This window comes from Macaca thibetana, chromosome 7, assembly GCF_024542745.1.
Source record: "Macaca thibetana thibetana isolate TM-01 chromosome 7, ASM2454274v1, whole genome shotgun sequence".
NCBI classification, from domain to species: Eukaryota; Metazoa; Chordata; class Mammalia; order Primates; family Cercopithecidae; genus Macaca; species Macaca thibetana.
In genome coordinates, this window is record NC_065584.1 from 1,632,172 (window position 1) to 1,650,607 (window position 18,436).

The 18,436-nt window shown below is 43.6% G+C and overlaps 1 long non-coding RNA gene and 2 gene segments (V, D, J or C); 2 read left to right on the forward strand and 1 right to left on the reverse strand.

Annotated features, from left to right (window-relative positions):
- LOC126958568 (immunoglobulin heavy constant gamma 1-like) overlaps window positions 1-18,436 on the forward strand; it is a 510,670-nt gene that overhangs the window by 456,756 nt on the left and 35,478 nt on the right.
- Window positions 1-18,436, forward strand: part of LOC126958570 (immunoglobulin heavy constant gamma 2-like) — a 186,921-nt gene that overhangs the window by 45,794 nt on the left and 122,691 nt on the right.
- The window catches only part of LOC126958621 (uncharacterized), a 150,272-nt gene that overhangs the window by 30,850 nt on the left and 100,986 nt on the right, over window positions 1-18,436 (reverse strand). For 2 of the 3 annotated variants that reach the window (XR_007727242.1, XR_007727241.1), the window contains exons 2-6: window positions 6,620-6,682; window positions 6,315-6,463; window positions 4,882-4,979; window positions 4,104-4,247; window positions 3,410-3,626 (exon numbers count right to left, since the gene is read on the reverse strand). This is a non-coding gene — a long non-coding RNA (uncharacterized LOC126958621). The remainder of the gene's footprint in view (window positions 1-3,409; window positions 3,627-4,103; window positions 4,248-4,881; window positions 4,980-6,314; window positions 6,464-6,619; window positions 6,683-18,436) is intronic. The other variant, XR_007727243.1, reaches the window with a different exon arrangement.

Sequence of the window (18,436 nt, forward strand, 5' to 3'; positions counted from 1 at the left end):
CTGTCAGGGCAGCCCATTCAAACCCACAGAGACGTTCCCACTGCACCAAGAACAAAGTCAGAACTCTCAGGCCTGACCCACTGCCCTCAGCCAGCCTGGATCCCCAGTGCCAGCAGGCCTGCTCCTGGCCTCAGAGTGTAACAGGCTCCCTCCCACCACCCATCTGCATGGCAGGGGCCTTGCCATCGCCTCCCCTCTGAGAGCACAGACAGCCACAGCTGGCCTCCGTGTGAAAGGATGGATGAACAGTCAGGCCGGGGGAGGGCACTCAGAGCCTGCTGGCCAACGGAGGGAGCAGCTCAGGCATCTGCCACGAAGCCCCCCAGGTGTGATCACAGTTGCCACCCAGCTGTCCCCAAGGAGGGGACAGCTTGGCTTTTCCCCTGGGCCTTGAATCTGCAGGGAGCCCCATCCACAGGCCCCTGGGAGGCGGGAAGACATCTCGGGCTCCAAAGCCAGTCACCTGTGATTCCCCTGAGGACGGTGAGAACCCAATCTGACGGTGTGGGGCAGATGGTCTGTATTTGAGCTTTGCTTCTCTCTAGCAATCATACCTAGGAAATGCCCTAAAGTGCACGATGCGATGCACTTTGTCCCCAGCAAACTCCCCACCCTGCGCCTGTTTCTAGTGCCGGGGCTGGTCCAGCACAGCCTGTGCACTTGCCCGAATGTCTACAGCCCTGGCCCTCAGCCGCACTGTGTTGTTTTCATGCACCTTCATCCAACAGACTTGCTCCGACAGAGTGATTCAGGGAGCTGCCCTCCAGCGCCACTTCCCCTTTTCATGTTACATAAATGTCCGTTGAGTCCTGACCAACTACAGAAATCTGTCTGCTGGGGGCATGTGACGGCCCCAGGTGGCCCAGGGCCTCGCACAGGAATGTGTTTACAGCGTTCCCATCACTGAAGCCACAGTCATAACTCAGCCTCGTGACATGGGCCAGGGCCCTCGCCCCTACATGCTCTGCAGCTCACCCGTGTCGCCGCAGCCTCCTGGGCCTGGACGCCACCCTCTGAGGGGGCACTCGGGGCAGAAACATCTGTTTCCAGCTTGTAACAAACAGGACATGTGTGCCTCGCACACCTAAATCAATGCTTGACAAGCCTGGCCTGGTCTTGGGGCACTCAGCACCAGCTATCTGCCTGGGCCCAGCCGATCTCCTCTCCCTTGGTATTCTGAGGGAAGGGTCTGAGCCCTTTCTGCCCCGCTAGACTTATGGACAGAGGCCCCCCAAGACCTGGACAGAAATCAGGCCATAGTCTCCAGCCCCAAAGAGCCTTCCAGAAGCCTGCACCTCTCCTCCCCAGCCGAGGCCCTGATGTCTGTGGCTGTGGCCACAGCCGGCTCTGTACTTGCCAAACATGGTTTGGAAAAGACCTCAAAACAGAATTGGGGAAATGAAAGAGAAAAGAGAAAGGATTTCTGCTCTCATTGTAAGGACAAAAAGCAATTAAGGACCAGCACTGATACAGATCAATAATCAGACCAGAAAAAAATATGGCAAAATATCTATATTCTCTTACGGTGAATAAGTGTTTTCTCAGAATGAGGCTAAGGCCAGGAACAGTGAAAAGTAAGACTGATGAATTTGTCCACAGGGAAAAAAATAAAGTGACTCTAAGGACAAAGCCTCCGTAAACAAAGCAAACAACACAGGAAAGAAAGTGACCAAAGTATCTAACATCAGAGAGAGTCTGTATTCACATGAGTTCCAGAGAGACAGAACCCACAGGATGTGGATGTGGATATCGACAGAAATAGGAATCAACACGGACACAGGCTATGGCCACAGGTATGGATAGAGGGAGAGATGCGAGAGAGAGATTTTAAGGAATTGGCTCACACAATTGTGGAGACGAATGTCCAAAATCTGCAGGGCAAACCAGCAGGCTGGAGACCCAGAGAAGAGCTGAGGCTGCTGCTCCCGTCCAAAGTTCAGCCTGCTGGCAGAACTCCCTCCTCCTTGGGGACTGCCGTCTGTTTTCTCTTAAGGCCTCCATCTGCCTGGATAAAACCCACCCACATGATGGATGATGATCTGCCTTACGCCAAGTCCACTGGTTGAAATGGTAATAACATCTAAAAATTACCTGCACTATCTAGACTGCTGCGTGGCCAAATATCTGGGTACTATGGCCTGCCCAAGTTAACACCTAAAATTAACTATCATGGAGTCCAAGTAAATCAATGTAAAAAAAAAAAAAAAAATGAATGACACAAACTCGACCTTGAAGAAGTTTTCAGTGGAACATGGGGAAGAGTTCACTTTAGCAAGCTGCAGGCACAAACAGCCAATAGAACACATGGAGATTATTAAAAGTCACAAATCGTCAATGGAAAGCAACTTACAATGTGATGTTCATTGAATACCTACTGTGTGCCAGGCAAGAGCTAAGGTGGACACATGCAGTGTGCCTGCATTGCAGCACTAAGATCCTGGCGGGGAATGGATAATACAATTAAAAACAAATCACAAAGAAAACAGAAGAGGAAATAAAGCAATTAAAAACAAATAAATGCTCCATAAAGGACAACACTGCCACATGAGGGTGTGGCCATCGATGCCAGGCATCCAGAATGTGTCCTTGGGGACATGGACCACTGGGAGGTGCATCCCAGGCAGAAGGAGCAGGAGGGGAAGGGTCCAGGCCAGAAAAGTGCTTGCCAAGTTCAAGAGCAGCGGGAAGGCCAGTGGGCTTGGGAAGGAGTGGGCTGGAAGCACATGCCGGAGGCCAGACTGCACGGGGTCAGACCGGCCCAATTCCAGCCTTGGACTTCACTCTATGGTGATAGGTCCTCGGAGGGACTTGGGGAGGGGTTGTGTGTTTTCCTGGGAGCCACAGGAAAGTGAGTGGCACTGGGCTGAGGAGGGGAGTCACAGGGCCCACAGTATCTATGCAGGAGTCCCAGTGGAAGAGCAGAAAAAATCCAGAAGAATATACAAAAGTATTCAAAAGTAATTCAAAATAACAAAAATCCAAAATATTCAATAATTTAAATGCTATTACTTAAAATAGTACTATAAATAATAAGAAACATATTATTAAATATAATAGATCACTGGCTATAATGCCAATGTACAGAAATTCGTTTTATTTCTATAGAACAGCAACAAACAGAAAATGTGGTTCTTATAAAGATGGCAGATGTCTGCTTCTATTAAGGGCATACAGAGAACTCAGACCAGTTAGCAAATCTGAAAGAAATACTTTAAAAATCTGTCTGAAGGTAATGGAGAGATACCAAAGTGGTGAATAATAGCCACCAAAGTAGCTGTCATTTGCGGCCACTTCCCCCTAAGCCACTCCCCAAAAGCATTTGCTGATTCTGGGATAGTCAGCGAGAAGCTCAGCAGAAATCCTGACAATCTTAGAGCTAGGGAGAAAAAACTCAGAAGCCAGGACTCACCAGGAGAAAGGCACTTGGGAACTCCATGTACTTCGGATTAGAAACCCATAGACTTTCCTCATGGGAACAAAGATGAAGGAAATCATCCCTCACATGAACTGCAACCAGATGCACGTCATCCAGGTCCTTAGAAAAGCTCAACCTCTGCCACTGGGTTAAGTTGACCTCAGATTTTGAATTCCACCAGGAACCAGCCAGAAGCATATGAAAATCATCTCTGGAAAATTATAACATCACTTTAGGCTCAATTGCTCAACCCAATCCTTCTGAATACAATATCCAGCACACAATCGCAAAGAACCACACATACAAGGAGATGAAGCAACATGAGGAAGAACAACAAAAACGGAAGATCAACAGGGACTCCAGACCTCAGCTATGGGAATCATCAAATGAAGACTTTCCTAATATTTTTTACTTCGGTAGCTTTGGGGATACAAGTAGTTTTTGGTTACATGGATGAATTATATAGTGGTGAATTCTGAGATTTTAGGGAATCCATCATCCAACTAGTGTACACTATATCCAATATGTAGTTTTTTATTCTTCACCTCCCCCACCCACCCTCATCCTGTAAGAGGCCAGGCAGGGTGGCTCACACTTGTAATCCCAGTACTTCAGGAGGCAGGAGGTTTGGGACCAGCCTGGGCAACATGGCAAGACCCTATCTCTACAAAAAATGTTTAATAATTACCTGGGCATAGTGATACACATCTGTAGCCCCCACTATCTGAGAGGGTAAGGTGGGATGATCGCTTGAGCCAGAAGTTTGGGGCTACAGGGAGCTGTGATTGAATCACTGCACTCCAGCATGGGTGACAGAGTGAAGCCCTGTCTCCTGAAAAGAATAAAAATAAGTAATATTTTAAAACTAATAAAATAACAGTGCTACTAGGTTTGAAGAGTTTAAACGCAATCTGAAAATTTCATCATAAATTGAAAACTATAAAACACACATAACAGATCTTTTTTAGTTTAGAATTTTAGAACAGAAGTGTACAATTAAGAGCTCACATGATGGGTTTAAGAGCAGACTTAACACAGCTGAAGAAAGAATTAGTGAACCAGAAGCTGGATCAGAAGAAAATATCTAGAATGAAGGACAGACAAAAACACAAGCATGGAACTGGAGGGTTAAAAGAAGAGAGTGTCCACTGGTAAGGTCTAACATATAGGTAGTTAGAGTCCCAGAAGGAAAAGTGAGAAAGAAAAGAAGAAACATTTTTAAAGAGGCAATTGCAGAAATCTCTCTAAACTTAAGGAAATATCCACCCCATCATTCATATAGAATAAAATACATAGAAAATCTCATCTGGGCCTGGCATGGTGGTTCATGCCTGCAATCTCAGCACTCTGAGAGGCTGAGGCAGGCATATCACTTGAGGACAGGAGCTTCGGACCAACCTGGCCAACATGGTGAAACCCTGTCTCTAGTAAAAATACAAAAATTAGCCTGGCTTGGTGGTGCTCACCTGTAATTCCAGCTGCTTGGGAAGCTAAGCCGGGAGAATCTCTTGAACTCAGGAGGTGGAGGTTGCAGTGAGCCAAGATCACACCCCTGCACTCCAGCCTGGGTGACAGCAAGACGGGAAGGGCAGGGCAGGGCAGGGCAGGGCAGGGCAGGGCAGGGCAGGGCAGGGAAGGGAAGGGAAGGGAAGGGAAGGGAAGGGAAGGGAAGGGAACCACATCCATCCATAACATTATAAAACTCCTGAATACTGAAAAAAAAAAAAAAAAAAAAAGTCTATCTTAAAAGTAGCCAAGGGCAGGGAAGCTCACAGTAGCTTTAAAGGAGGACCAGTGAGGCTGGCAGCTAATGTCATAACAGAAACAAAGAGAATGAGATGCTATCTTTACAATGCTAAAAGAAATACCTGCTAAGCCAGAGAAACTATCTTTTGAAAATAAAGATGACTTTTATTTTTCTCTTCTTTTCTGTTTTCATTCCCTAGGGCTATCCTAAAAAGGACCATAAAGAACAGAAGTATATTCTTGCACAGCTCTGGAAGCTGGAAGTCTAAACTCAAAGTGTCAGAAGGGCTGGGCTCTCTCTAAAGCCTGTAGGGTAGGATCCTTTCTTGCCCCTTCTAGCTTCTTTTTTTAAATTTCTAAAAACAACTGTATTGCTAAGAACCATGATTATTACTTAAAATAGATTTTCAGTTACTGACATAAAATATGTTGCTTTTGAGAACACATGGACACATAGAGGGGAACGACACACACTGGCGCCTATTGGAGGGTGGAGGCCGGGAGGAGGGAGAGGGACGGGAAAAATAACTAAGGGGCACTAGGCTTAATACTTGGGTGATTAAATCATCTGTACGACAGACTCCCATGGCACACGTTTACCTGTGTAACAAACCTGCATATGTACCCCTGAACTCAAAATAAAGGGTTTTTAGAAAAATGTTCTTTGTGCCTCTAAAAATGTCTGAATGATCCTATATGCATTTTTTTCTTATTTGCCTCTTATGCACAGCTTATAGATTTAAAAGTACAATGTTGCTTGTTTTGTATGCACCTTGGTGGATCTAATAATTTACAAATAGGACAAAAGCATGCTGATAAAGCCAGCAGTCAATTGCTCCTTCTGACAGCAGGGTCCAAATATACAACAAGCAATGTGTGCAAGTGGAGAGACATAGAGGATTTTTTTTTTTTTTCTTTTTCTTTTGAGATGGAATTTCTCTCTTGTTGCCCAGGCTGGAGTGCAATGGCCTGATCTCGGCTCACTGCAACCTCCCTCTCCTGGGTTCAAGCGATTCTCCTGCCTCAGCCTCTTGAGTAACTGGGATTACAAGCATGCGCCACCACGCCTGGCTAATTTTGTATGTTTAAAGATGGGGTTTCACCACGTTGGTCAGGCTGGTCTCGAACTCCGGACCACAAGTGATCTGCCCACCTCGGCCTCCCGAAGCGCTGAGATTACAGGTGTGAGCCACCACGCCTTGCACAAAGTTTTAGGTCATCTGTGATTCGCAAATGTCAGGCTTCCAGAAGCTCTGGAACGTGCCAAACAAGGCACTGTGGGGTAGTTTGGCTCCATGTGACCTAAGAGAGGAAAATCCGTTGTCTTTGGGAACATTACACAATTCAGGTAACATATGTGCATATTCTCAAGGCAAATTTAAGGTCCTCATACTCAGTAAATCAACACGAGAGTAGCATTCGCAGATAATATTCAGAGAGACAGAAGCTTCTTCATACCTGACGTGGTGGAAAGACCACTGGATGACCAGACGCTGAGATGGGTGGTTGACAGTCTTGTCTCTGAAATACATGATTTTAGTTTTGAGATTAGATACTTGTTTTTCTCCAGCATCAGTTTTTTTCATCAGTAAAACAATAATAATAATGCTATTGATACCTGACAAAGTGCTAGCAGCCCTCACTCTCAGGGCCTCCTCGGCCTCAACGTCCACTCTGGCGGTGCTTGAGGGGCCCTTCAGCCTGCCGAGGCACCGTGGGAGCCCCTCTCTGGGCTGGCTGAGGCCGGAGCCCCCTCCCTCTGCTTGTCGGGAGGTGTGGAGGGAGAGGAGCACGCGGGAACCGCGGCTGCGCACTGCGTGCTCGCGAGCCAGTGTGAGTTCTGGCGGGCGCGGGCGCGGGCTCGGGCTCGGGCTCGGGCTCGGGCTCGGGCTCGGGCTCCGGCTCGGGCTCGGGCTCGGTGGGCCCCGCACACTGAGCGGCTGGTTGGCACCGCCGGCCCAGGGCGGTGAGGGGCTTAGCACCCGGGCCAGCAGCTGCGGAGGTTGTGCTGGGTCCCCCAGCAGTGCCAGTCTGCCAGCGATGCACTCAAATTCTCACCAGGTTTGGCCGCCTCCTGGCGTGGCAGGGCTCGGGACCTACAGCCCGCCTTGTCTGAACTCCTCCCCCTGCGGTGGACTCCTGCAGCCTGAGCTTCTCCCACGGGTGCCGCCCCCTGCTCTGTGGCGCCTGGTCCTATCCACAGCCCAAGGGCTGAAGAGTGCAGGCGTGGCTCGGTACTGGCGGGCAGCTCTGCCTGCAGCCCTCGTGCAGGACTCACTGTGTGAAAGGGCTCCTGAACTGGGTGGGGAATTGAAGAACTTTTATATCTACCCGGAGGATGGTATATACAGCAATCAGCACTCTGTGTCTAGCTCAGGGTTTGTAAATGCACCAATCAGCACTCTGTGTCTACCTCAAGGATTGTAAATGCACCAATCAGCACTCTGTGTCTAGCTCAAGGATTGTAAATGCACCAATCAGCACTCTGTGTCTAGCTCAAGGTTTGTGAATACACCAATCAGCACTCTGTGTCTAGCTCAGGGTTTGTAAATGCACCAATCAGCACTCTGTGTCTACCTCAAGGATTGTAAATGCACCAATCAGCACTCTGTGTCTAGCTCAAGGATTGTAAATGCACCAATCAGCACTCTGTGTCTAGCTCAAGGTTTGTGAATACACCAATCAGCACTCTGTGTCTAGCTCAAGGTTTGTAAATACACCAATTGGTACTCTGTATCCAGCTAACCTAGTGGAGACTTGCAGGACTAGCAGTCTGACTCTGTGTCTAGCTCAAGGATTGTAAATGCACCAATCAGCACTCTGTGTCTAACTCAAGGTTTGTAAATACACCAATCAGTACTCTGTGTATAGCTCAAAGTTTGTAAATACACCAATTGGTACTCTATATCTAGCTAACTCTGTATCTAGCTAACTAGCTCTCTGTGACTCTGTGTCTAGCTGAAGGATTGTAAACGTACCAATCAGCACTCTGTCAAATCAGGCCAATCAGCTCTCTGCAAAATGGCCCAATCAGCAGGATGTAGGTGGGGCCAGATAAGGGAATAAAAGCAGGCTGCGGGAGCCAGCAGTGGCAACCAGCTGGGGTTGGCTTCCAGGCTGTGGAAGCTTAGTTTTTTTGCTCTTTGTAGTAAATCTTGCTGCTGCTCACTCTTTGGGTCTATTCTAACTTTATGAGCTGTAACACACCCCGTGAAGGTCTGCAGCTTCATTCCTGAAGCCAGTGAGACCACGAATCCACCGGGAAGAACGGACAACTCCAGACGAGTGCTGCCTTTAAAAGCTGTAACACCACAAAAGTCTGCAGCTTCATTCCTGATAGTGAGACCACGAACCCACCAGAAGGAAGAAGCTCCAGACACATCTGAATGTCTGAAGGAACAAACTCCAGACACCCCATCTTCAGGAACTATAACACTCACCTTGAGGGTCCGCGGCTTCATTCTTGAAGTCAGTGAGACCAAGAACCCACCAATTCCCGACAGACTATGACTACACCAACATCATTAGGAAGATCACTTTAAATGGTGTATATAAAAGGCTCTGTCAACTTTAAAGCCAGTACCCAATATACACTCATAGATATCAGCATATTACAGAAAAATAGTATTTCTTTTGTGGTCAAGCATATCTGGATTCTAATCCCAATTCTACTAATTACTCCCTTACTTTTTGTGTGCTGTGATAATCAATGTTTTTATCATTAGAATCTTGATAATATTTAGCTTACCATGTTTTTCTGGAAATCATATGAGATAACATGCAAAGGACTTAGTGCAGCACCAAATGTGACTGTTCCAGCTCCTGTGGTTGTCGACTGCCCTGGGCACTCCTGGGCCTGCAGATGCATTGCTCCAGCCTCTGCCTCTGTCTTCACACAGTGTTCTCCCTATATCTGTGTCTCAATGTTTCTCTTCTTATAATGGCACTGACCATAGTGGATCTAGGACCCACTCTACTGTAGAGTGGCCTCATGTTACCTTGATTACATCTGCCAAGTCTCTCTTTCCAAATAAGGCCACATTCTCAAGTTCTGGGTGGACATAAATTTGGGAGTGACTCTATTCAACTCAGTATACTCTCTCTTCCTGAGAAGAGCAGTTTGGACTCAAAGCTGTTCAGTGGGCAGATCAAGGGTTGGGGGGGGGTGTCTGCATGGTGGGGGTGGGAGGAGAGATGCAGGGGCCCAGAGTGGGAAGCCAGTGTGGAGTCCAGGCTCAGAGCACCCACAGGAGCAGGAGTGGGCAGCCTCATGTGGAAAGTCAGATCTTAAGCGGGGTGAGAAGGGTTCCAGATGGGGAGGGAGTGCAGACTAGAATGGAGGGGGAGCCGGAATGGCAGATGGGAAGAGAATACTGGCAGAGAGGGCAGATTGGTCACACAAGGGGATTGGTCAAGAAAGTAAATATACTGAAAAGAGTAGAAAAGAGAGAAGATAGTTCCAAATACCAAAAGGGAGTGATGGTTTGGATCTGTGTCCCCACCCAAATCTCATGTCGAATTGTAATCCCCGGTGTTGGAGGTGGGGCCTGGTGGTAGGTGGTTGGATCATGGGGGCAGGTTCTCTTGAATGGTTTAGCACAATCCCCCTAGTGCTGTTTTCCTTAGAGTCCTCCTGAGATCTGGCTGTTTAGAAGCACGTGGCACCTCCCTGGTCTCTTTTTCTCCTACTCTGGGCATGTAAGATATGCCTGCTTCCCTTCACCTTCAACCATCATTTTAAGTTGCCTCAGGCCTCCCCAGAAGCCAGGCAGAAGCTACTATGCTTCCTGGATAGCTTGCAGAACCATGAGTCAATTAAACCTCTTTTCTTTATAAATTACCCAGTCTCAGGTATTTATTTATAGCAGTTCAAGAACAGACTACAGAGAGAAACTGGCATGAATCCTATGGTACTGGAATGGAATTTGATCCAGTTTGAATACATGGTTTCTAACATAAATAGCCATTATACAGGAGCTGTCCTGATTTGTAGAAAACACACTAAAATATTTATGAAGGAGGAGGTGGCAGGTCAGAAAAATACTCTCTTGAATGATTCAGATAAAAATTCTTTGTACTTTTCTTGCAACTTCCAATTTTTGGCTGAAGCTAAAGAAATATTTTCAGACAAAACAGAACATTTGTTGCCAGAGGACACACACTAAAGGAACTACTTAAAGATAGGCTTAAGAAAGAAGGAAAATGACCCCAGAGGAAACCTCAGAGATGAAAAAAAGAATTGAAGAGTGTAAAGTACACAGGTGAGTACATTTTAAGAGTTATTAACTAATAACAATGATGAGGTGATGTCTAGTGAGGATAGAAAATTAAAACAATTTAGATACATAGCAATAACATACAAGTAATGAAGGGCTAATAACACTGCATCATCTTATCTGAAAAGAAGATCAAAGAATTCGTGACAAATTTTTTTATAAATTAAACTAATAGAAAAAAAATGCAACTGTAAGAAACTCCATCCAAAGGGAGGCAAGAAAAAAGGGATAAAGAAGACGAACAAGAACAGCATTATCTCACTTATTTGTGGAAACTAAAAAGAGCTGAGCTCATAGAAGTAGAGAATAGAATGGTGGTTACCAGAGGCTAGGGGTGGAGAGGGAGGGAATGGAGCATGGTTAGTCAAAGGGTACAAAGTCTCAGATACACAGGAGGAATAAGTTCTGAGATCTATTGCATGACAGAGTGACTATACTCAATAATAATGTATATTTTGAGATAACTGAGAGAGTAAATTGAAAGGGTCTCTCCACAAAAAATAAGTAAATGAGGTAACAGATACATTAATTAGCTTTATTCAATCATTCCACATTGTTTACATGTACCAAAATATTGTGGCCCGGTGCGGGGGCTCACGCCTGTAATCCCAGCAATTTTGGAGGCCAAAGTAGGTGGATCACTTGAGGTCAGGAATTCAAGACTAGCCTGGCCAACATGGTGAAACCTAGTCTCCACTAAAAATACAAAAATCAGCTGGGCGTGGTGGTACATGCCTGTAATCCAAGCTACTTGGGAGGCTGAGGCAGGAGAATCACTTGAACCCGGGAGGCAGAGGTTGTAGTGAGCTGAGATGATGCCACTGCACTCTAGGCTGGGCAACAGAGCCAGACTCTGTCTCAAAGAAACAAACAAACAAAAACATTGCATTGAACTCCATAAATATATCTAATTATGATTTGTCAATTGAAAATTATATTAATTTTAAAACCACATGGCTAGACGGGAGATTTAGGCTCAAATATATCAGTATTTACATTAAATGTAAATGGTCTGGGAGTAATGTCACTGAAAATGGCAGCTCCAAAAACGTGTCCCTTCACAAAAACAACAATTAAGCTGGCAAAAAACTGACAGAATTCATTTTTTCATAACTCTAGAATATAACCAAAAACTTAAATCAAAGGATGCTTAATGAAGAAAGAAACTGCTAAATTTGGGTAAAAGAGAATTGTAGAATTTTCTTACCTGCCTATAAACTCCTCATGACCTGGCTCAGAAGCAGCCAGGGCAACAGCAGCTCATCTTCCCAGTGTGGTTTGCTGGTGCCAGAGGGAGTAAAAAAGCTGTTGTCATCAAAGAATTGTGCTTGCGAATCTCGACCTATCTGACAGCTCTCTGAGGGATCAGCTCAGGAGCTTGCCTTTGTTTTGCTCACCCTGCCCCTGCCCTCCCTCCCCCGTGTCCTACCCCTAACAAACACATACACAGAATTCTCTGCAGGATCGAACAGCCTCCTGGGCAGCATACATGGAAAGTATTTAAAGGCATTTACTTGTCACAACCATCTAGGTCAACAGATAATAGAAGGGGAAAACAGTAGACAGGCTCAAACACCTAGGAAGAAAAAGGCTAAGGAAGGAAACATGTGGGGAAATGAGAACTTTAAAAAACTCCCACACATACTAAGGAATTCAAACAGCCACATGTATTTCTAAATGTATGCTCAGATGAGACCTGAGAACACCCTAAGCTTTCACCTCTGGCTGATGGTTAGGCTTCACGTGAGCAGGAAGTAAAAGCTAAGGCAGAGTTGTAAATGACCTGGCTAAGTGTTGCAGCAGTGCTCTAAGTAACCCAGAGCCAGCCTGCAAAGAACAGGAGTGTCTTTTCTCTCTTTCTCTCTTTCTCTCTTTCTTTCTTTTGGCTTAAGGAATTTAAGAAAGTCTGTCAAAACACTAGCTGACCACTAAACTAACATAACAAAGATTTCTGTGGCCACATATGACAAAGGTCTTTACAAAAGTCTTTACAAAAGTAGTTTAGAAAAGTCACTAAACAACTATAACACATAACGAGCAGCAACAACAAACCCTAGGGAGAAGAACTTAGTCTCCCATATTATAATATTTATTCAAATTTTCCAGTTTTTAACAAAGAAGTATGAGACACACAGAAAAGCAAGAAGTATGACCCTTTCACAGGAAAAGGTAAATTAACAGAAACTTTCCCTAAGGAAGCCCAGACTGCGGATATACTAGACAAAGACTTAAATCAACTGTCTTAAATATTCTCAAAGAGCTAAAGGAAACCAGGAGAACAATGCCTCAGAACTAGAGAATATCAATAAAGAGATAGAAATTATAAAATAGGGCCAAATAGAATTCTTGAAATGCAAAGTACTGTAACTAAAATGAAAACTTCACCACAGGATCAAGATGAAACTTGAGCAGGTAGAATAATCAGTGAACTTGAAGGTAAGTCAATTAAAATTCTTCTGACTAAACAGCAGAAAAAAGGATAAGGAAAATGAGCTTAATTTGAACAATATGATCAATAAATTCGATCTACTAGGCATATACAGATCTTAGAAAGAGCAGCTACAGAATGCACCTTCATTTCAAGGTGGAATATTCACAATTTATACCATTTATGACCACAAAGGAAGACTTAACACATTTTGAAAGACTAAAAGTATTTAGTGATGATGTGACCACAGTGCTAAGTCAGAAATAAATGGCAAAGAGGTAAGTTAAAATACACATATGTTTGGAAAGTAAGATATAAACTACTAAATAATCCTGAAGCTAAAGGAGAAATCATAATGGAAATGTTAAAATTAAAATAAGTTTAAAATATTTTTAACTGAATGATAACGGAAATATTACATATGAAAACATGGTGAGATGCAGCCTAAATAGTGCTTAGAGGAAAACTGATAGCCTTAAAAGCATATATTATGAAAGATAAAAGCCTGAAAGTTGATGAACTGAAAATTCATCTCAAGAAGTTAAAAAAGAATGTAAAACCAACTGAAAATAGAAAGAAAGAGATCATTAAAATAATATAAGAAAATGACTAAACTGAGGATAATAAAGCAAAGAAATGATCCACCAAGGGAATTAATAAAACTGGTAAACCCCTGATAACACTTGTTGGGGAAGAAAAGAAAAAAAGCAAATAACTAATGTCAGAAATAAAAAGTGACATCACACACATCCTACAGATGTTTAAATGTAACAAAGAATATTTGGGAAAGCTTTAAGGCACTAAGTGTGAATAATTGGATGAACTCTAAGTGGATAAATATAAGTATTTAAAAAGTTTAATCTACAATTTATAACCTTACCCCAGAGAAAACTGTGAACCAGACATGATTTTTAGGGGATTTCTGATAATTATTTAGGGAAATATCAACATTCTTAGACAAACTCTTCCAGGGAGCTGAAGAAGAGTCCATGCCCTAAAAGCCACTGTATAAAGCCATTGTAATCTGAGTGTGACCTCTGTTTTCCATTGGGACTGCCACTGATAAAGTAATTCATCACAGAAATGACCTCAGGAAACTGACTTTCAAAACGGGCTTCTGGAAAGTTGTCTCACATATTTGAGGACCACAGGCATAATTGATTGCCTGCAGGAAATGGGGTGGCCATCCATGACACATGGTGGCACCATGATGTCTCAGACAGTCCCTGACAGGAGTGCAGGCAAAGTACAAGGAGAGAAAAAGGCATGGGCAGGTCAAGGTGCAGTGGCACTTTGTTGTCATGGCAACAAGAGGGATGCTAAAGATTATGGAGTCACCAACTTTTTCTCATGACCATACAGAGTGTACACAGGAGAAAAGAAGCAGTGAAAGCTATGAACGTAGCAAAAAGAATACATACAGAGAGCCATGGAAGCTTGAAGGAGTCCCTTACTTCCTGGTCATGACAGAGATAGAGCTGAGACCCAGCCAATTCACTGCAGATGAAAGTCTCAGAAATTGTGGGGCTACAACATGCAAAGGTTTATCATCATCCCACATAACACCAAACAGTAGGCCCTAACTGCAATCTTGTTAGACATGTATCCAATTTCAGAATTGTGTTCCAAGAATCTGCTTCCCAGGACCACTTTTGTCTGTGTTGGGGATCCCCAGAAGCTGATTTTGAGAGAATATTTTAAGTGTACAGTTTGCTTGAGAGGTGATGCCAGGAAACAATGGTGGAAGAGTTGGGGATGAAAGGAAGCCAATAAAAAGTGCACTAATAAGCATGTTACCATGGAAATAACTGTAGCTGAAACTTACCAGGGGCCTCAGGAAGCCAGTGTCAAACAAACACCTTCCCAGTACTTCCCCCAACACACACACCCTAGCAGCAAGGGAGCTGGGGTATTTATATGCTAACTTGTTAGTCATTTGTTGATGGCAGCTTGTGCAGAGCAAAATCCTGTGCAACTACAGGCCTGTTGTGCACAGAAACCCTGACTACCACAGAAAACCCTCAGGCAAGAAGATGCAGATGCTAGCAGTTACAGGTTACACCAATATACACTAAAGTGTAAAGGCCCAGGGCACCTGAAGGGCCCCAAAAATTACTGCCACGGGTGTACGAATGTTTAAATTAACAAGATAATGCCATGTCATCCTCCAAAGTCTTGGCACCAATTCACATTCCCATCAGCAAATCTGAGACCTTATCCAATACCCATGTCCTGACCTGAAACTAGATCATCAATTATTTGCATCTGTGTTTCCTTCTTTTGTGTATCCTTTTGTCTCTTGATCAGAGGTAGCCACACTCTTTATTTTTGTATGCATCATTCCCTCCCTTTCCATAATAAAAATTTATCAAATATGGCTGGGCTCTATGGCTCACATCTGTAATCCCAGCACGGTGGGAGGCCAAGGCAGGCAGATCACCTGAGATCAGGAGTTCAAGACCAGCCTGGCCAACATGGAGAAACCCTGTCTCTACTAAAAATACAAAAAATAGCTGGGTGTCATGGCATACACCTGTAGCCCCAGCTACTCAGGAGCCTGATGCAGGACAATCTCTTGAACCTTGGATGTGGAGATTGCAGTAAGCCAAGATGGCACCACTGCACTCCAGCCTGGGTGACAGAGGCAGACTCTGTCTCAAAAAAAAAAAAAAAAAATTATCGAAATTATCGAATATGTATGTATATCTGAACTTGTCTGATTCTGTTTGCCTTTGAGCTATATAAAATTATATCATACTATATGCAGTTGTCTGTGATTGGCATTTTTTACCAATTTTGATACATCTTGTTTCCAAGATTCATCTATGTTGTTGTGGGGTGTTGTATTTTTTTCACTTTTACTGCTGTACAGGATTCCAGAATTTCTTTTCCTTGGATAATTTTCAACATTTTTCTATTATTAGCTGGCTTACTATTACAGTCTTGTTCCTGCCTATTGAGATCCTGTTATGGACTGAATATGTCCTCACCTCTCCCCAAATTCATATATTGAAGCCCTAATCCTCAATGTGATGGATTTGGAGATGTGGCCTTTGGGGAGTGATTTAGTAAACTACTGAAATCTGTAGTTTACCTTAGGGTTCACTACTTGTGTTGTACAGTTCATGAGTTTTGACAAATGCGCAATGCCACGTATCCATCATGGCAGTTTTATGCAGAATAGTATCCCCTGTATTTCACTATTCATTCCAAACCCTGACTACCAGAGAAAATCCTCAGGCAAGAAGAAGAAGAAGAAGTTGCCAAACCCTGGCAACTGCTGATCTTTCTACTCTCTCTGTAGTTTTGCCTTTCCAAATATATAGCTTGGAAACATAAAGTATTTAGCCTTCTCCAACTGGCTGCTTTCACTTAGCAATATGTATTTAAGATTCCTCCATGTGTTTTGTGGTTTAATAATTTTTTGTTTTTTGTTTGTTTGTTTGTTTTTTGGTTTTGATAGGGTCTTGTTCTGTCAGCCAGGCTGGAGTGCAGTGGTGCAATCATATTTCACTACAGCCTCAGCCTCCCAGGCTCAAGTGATCCTCTTGCCTTAGCCTCCCACACAGCTGGGATTACAGGCACCACCATCATGCCCACTTTTTAAATTTTTGTAGAGATGGTATCTGGCTATATTGCCCATGCTGATCTAGAACTCTTGGGCTCAAATGATCCTCCTGTCTCAACCTCCCAAAGTGCTGGGATCACAGGTGTGAGCCATCATGCCTGCCCTTGATAGCTCACTTTTTACTGCTGAATAATATTCCACTGTCCGGATGTACCACAGTTAACTGATCCATTCACCTGTGAATGGTATCTTAATTGCTTCCAAGTTTGGCAATTGCGAACAAAGCTGCTATAAAAACTGATGCAGATTTTTACATGGACATAAGTTTTCAATCCATTGATTGTATGGTAAGATAAGATTTAGCTTTTAAAACTGTCAAACTGTCTTCCAAAGTGGCTGCACCATTTGTATTCCCACCAGCAATGAAAGAGAGTTCTTTTTGCCCCACATCCTCCACAGCATTCGGCGTTGAGAGTTTTTTGTCTCATTTGTTCTGTTTGGGATTTTCTCCATTCTAGTAGCTGGTGGTGGTAGCTCATTGTTGTTTTCATTTGCCATCCCAATGGCACATCACGTGGAGCATATTTTCATGTGCTTATTTGCCATCTGCAAGCCTCCTTTGGTGAGGTGTCTGTTCAGACGTTTTCCCCATGTTTTAATTGGGTTGTTTTCTTATTGTTTAAATTTAATAATGGTTCTTTACGTGTTTTAGATACAAGTCGTTTATCACATATACACTTTCTCCTCCCACTCTGTGGCCTGACTTTTTCATTCTCTTGACAGTGTCTTTCACATGTAGACATTTTTTCATTTTAATAAAACTCAGTTAACTAATTTTATGTTTTTTACAAATTGTGCTTTTTGTATTATATCTAAAAACTCATTGCCAAGACCAACATCATCTGGATTTTCTTCTATTATCTTCTAAAAGTTTCATAGTTTTATGCTGTACATTTGGGCCTATGATCCACTTTGAGTTAATTTTTGTGAAAAGCATAGGGCCTATAAGGCCTGTCTCTAGATTCCTTTAGTGAAAAGATGACGTTTTCTCCATTGAACTGCCTTTGCTCCTTTGTTGAAGATCAGTTGACTATGGTTATGGGGGTCTATTTTCAGACAATTTTGTTCTATCAATTTATTTGTCTGTCCTTTCACCAATTCCACACTGTCCTGATTATTGTGACTTTACAGTAAGTCTTGCATAAAAGTTGGGAAGAGTCAGTCCTCTAATTTTGTTCTTCGTCAATATTGTGTTGTCTCTTCTGAGTATTTTCCCTTTCCATATAAACTGTAGAATCAGTTTGCCAACATCCACAAAATAAAGTGATGGGAATTTATTAGGACTGCGTTAAATCTATAGACAAAGTTGGGAAGAACTGACATCTTAAGAATATTGTCTTTCTTTTCATGAACGTGGAATATCTCTCAACTGATTTAGATCTTCTTTCATTTCTTCAGAGTTTTACAGTTTTCCTAATATATATCTTGTATATGTTTTATTAGATTTACACCCAAGTATTTCAGATTCTGGTGCTAATGTAAATGGTATTCGGTTTTCCACTTTAAATCCCAATTGTTCATTGCTGGTATATAGGGGGAACAAATGGCTTTTGCCTGGTAAACTTAACATCCTTCAAATTTGCTGTTAGGACATGCTTGCATTGCTATAAAGAAATACTTGAGATTGGGTAATTTATTTTTTTAAAAAAAGAGGTCTAATTGGCTCATGGTTCTACAGGCTATACAGAAAGCATGGCAGCCTCTGCTTCTGGGGAGGCCTCAGGAAGCTTCCAATCATGGCAAACAGCAAAGTGGCAGAAGCCATATCATATGGCCGAAGCAGAAGCAAGAAAGACTCTGTGGAGGGGGAGGTGGAACACACTACTAACGACTAGATCTCATCTGAACTCTGAGCGAGAGCTCACTCATCACCAACGGGCTGGCCCAAGCCATTCATGAGGATCCGCCCCCATGACTAAAACACCTCCCAGCAGGCCCCACCT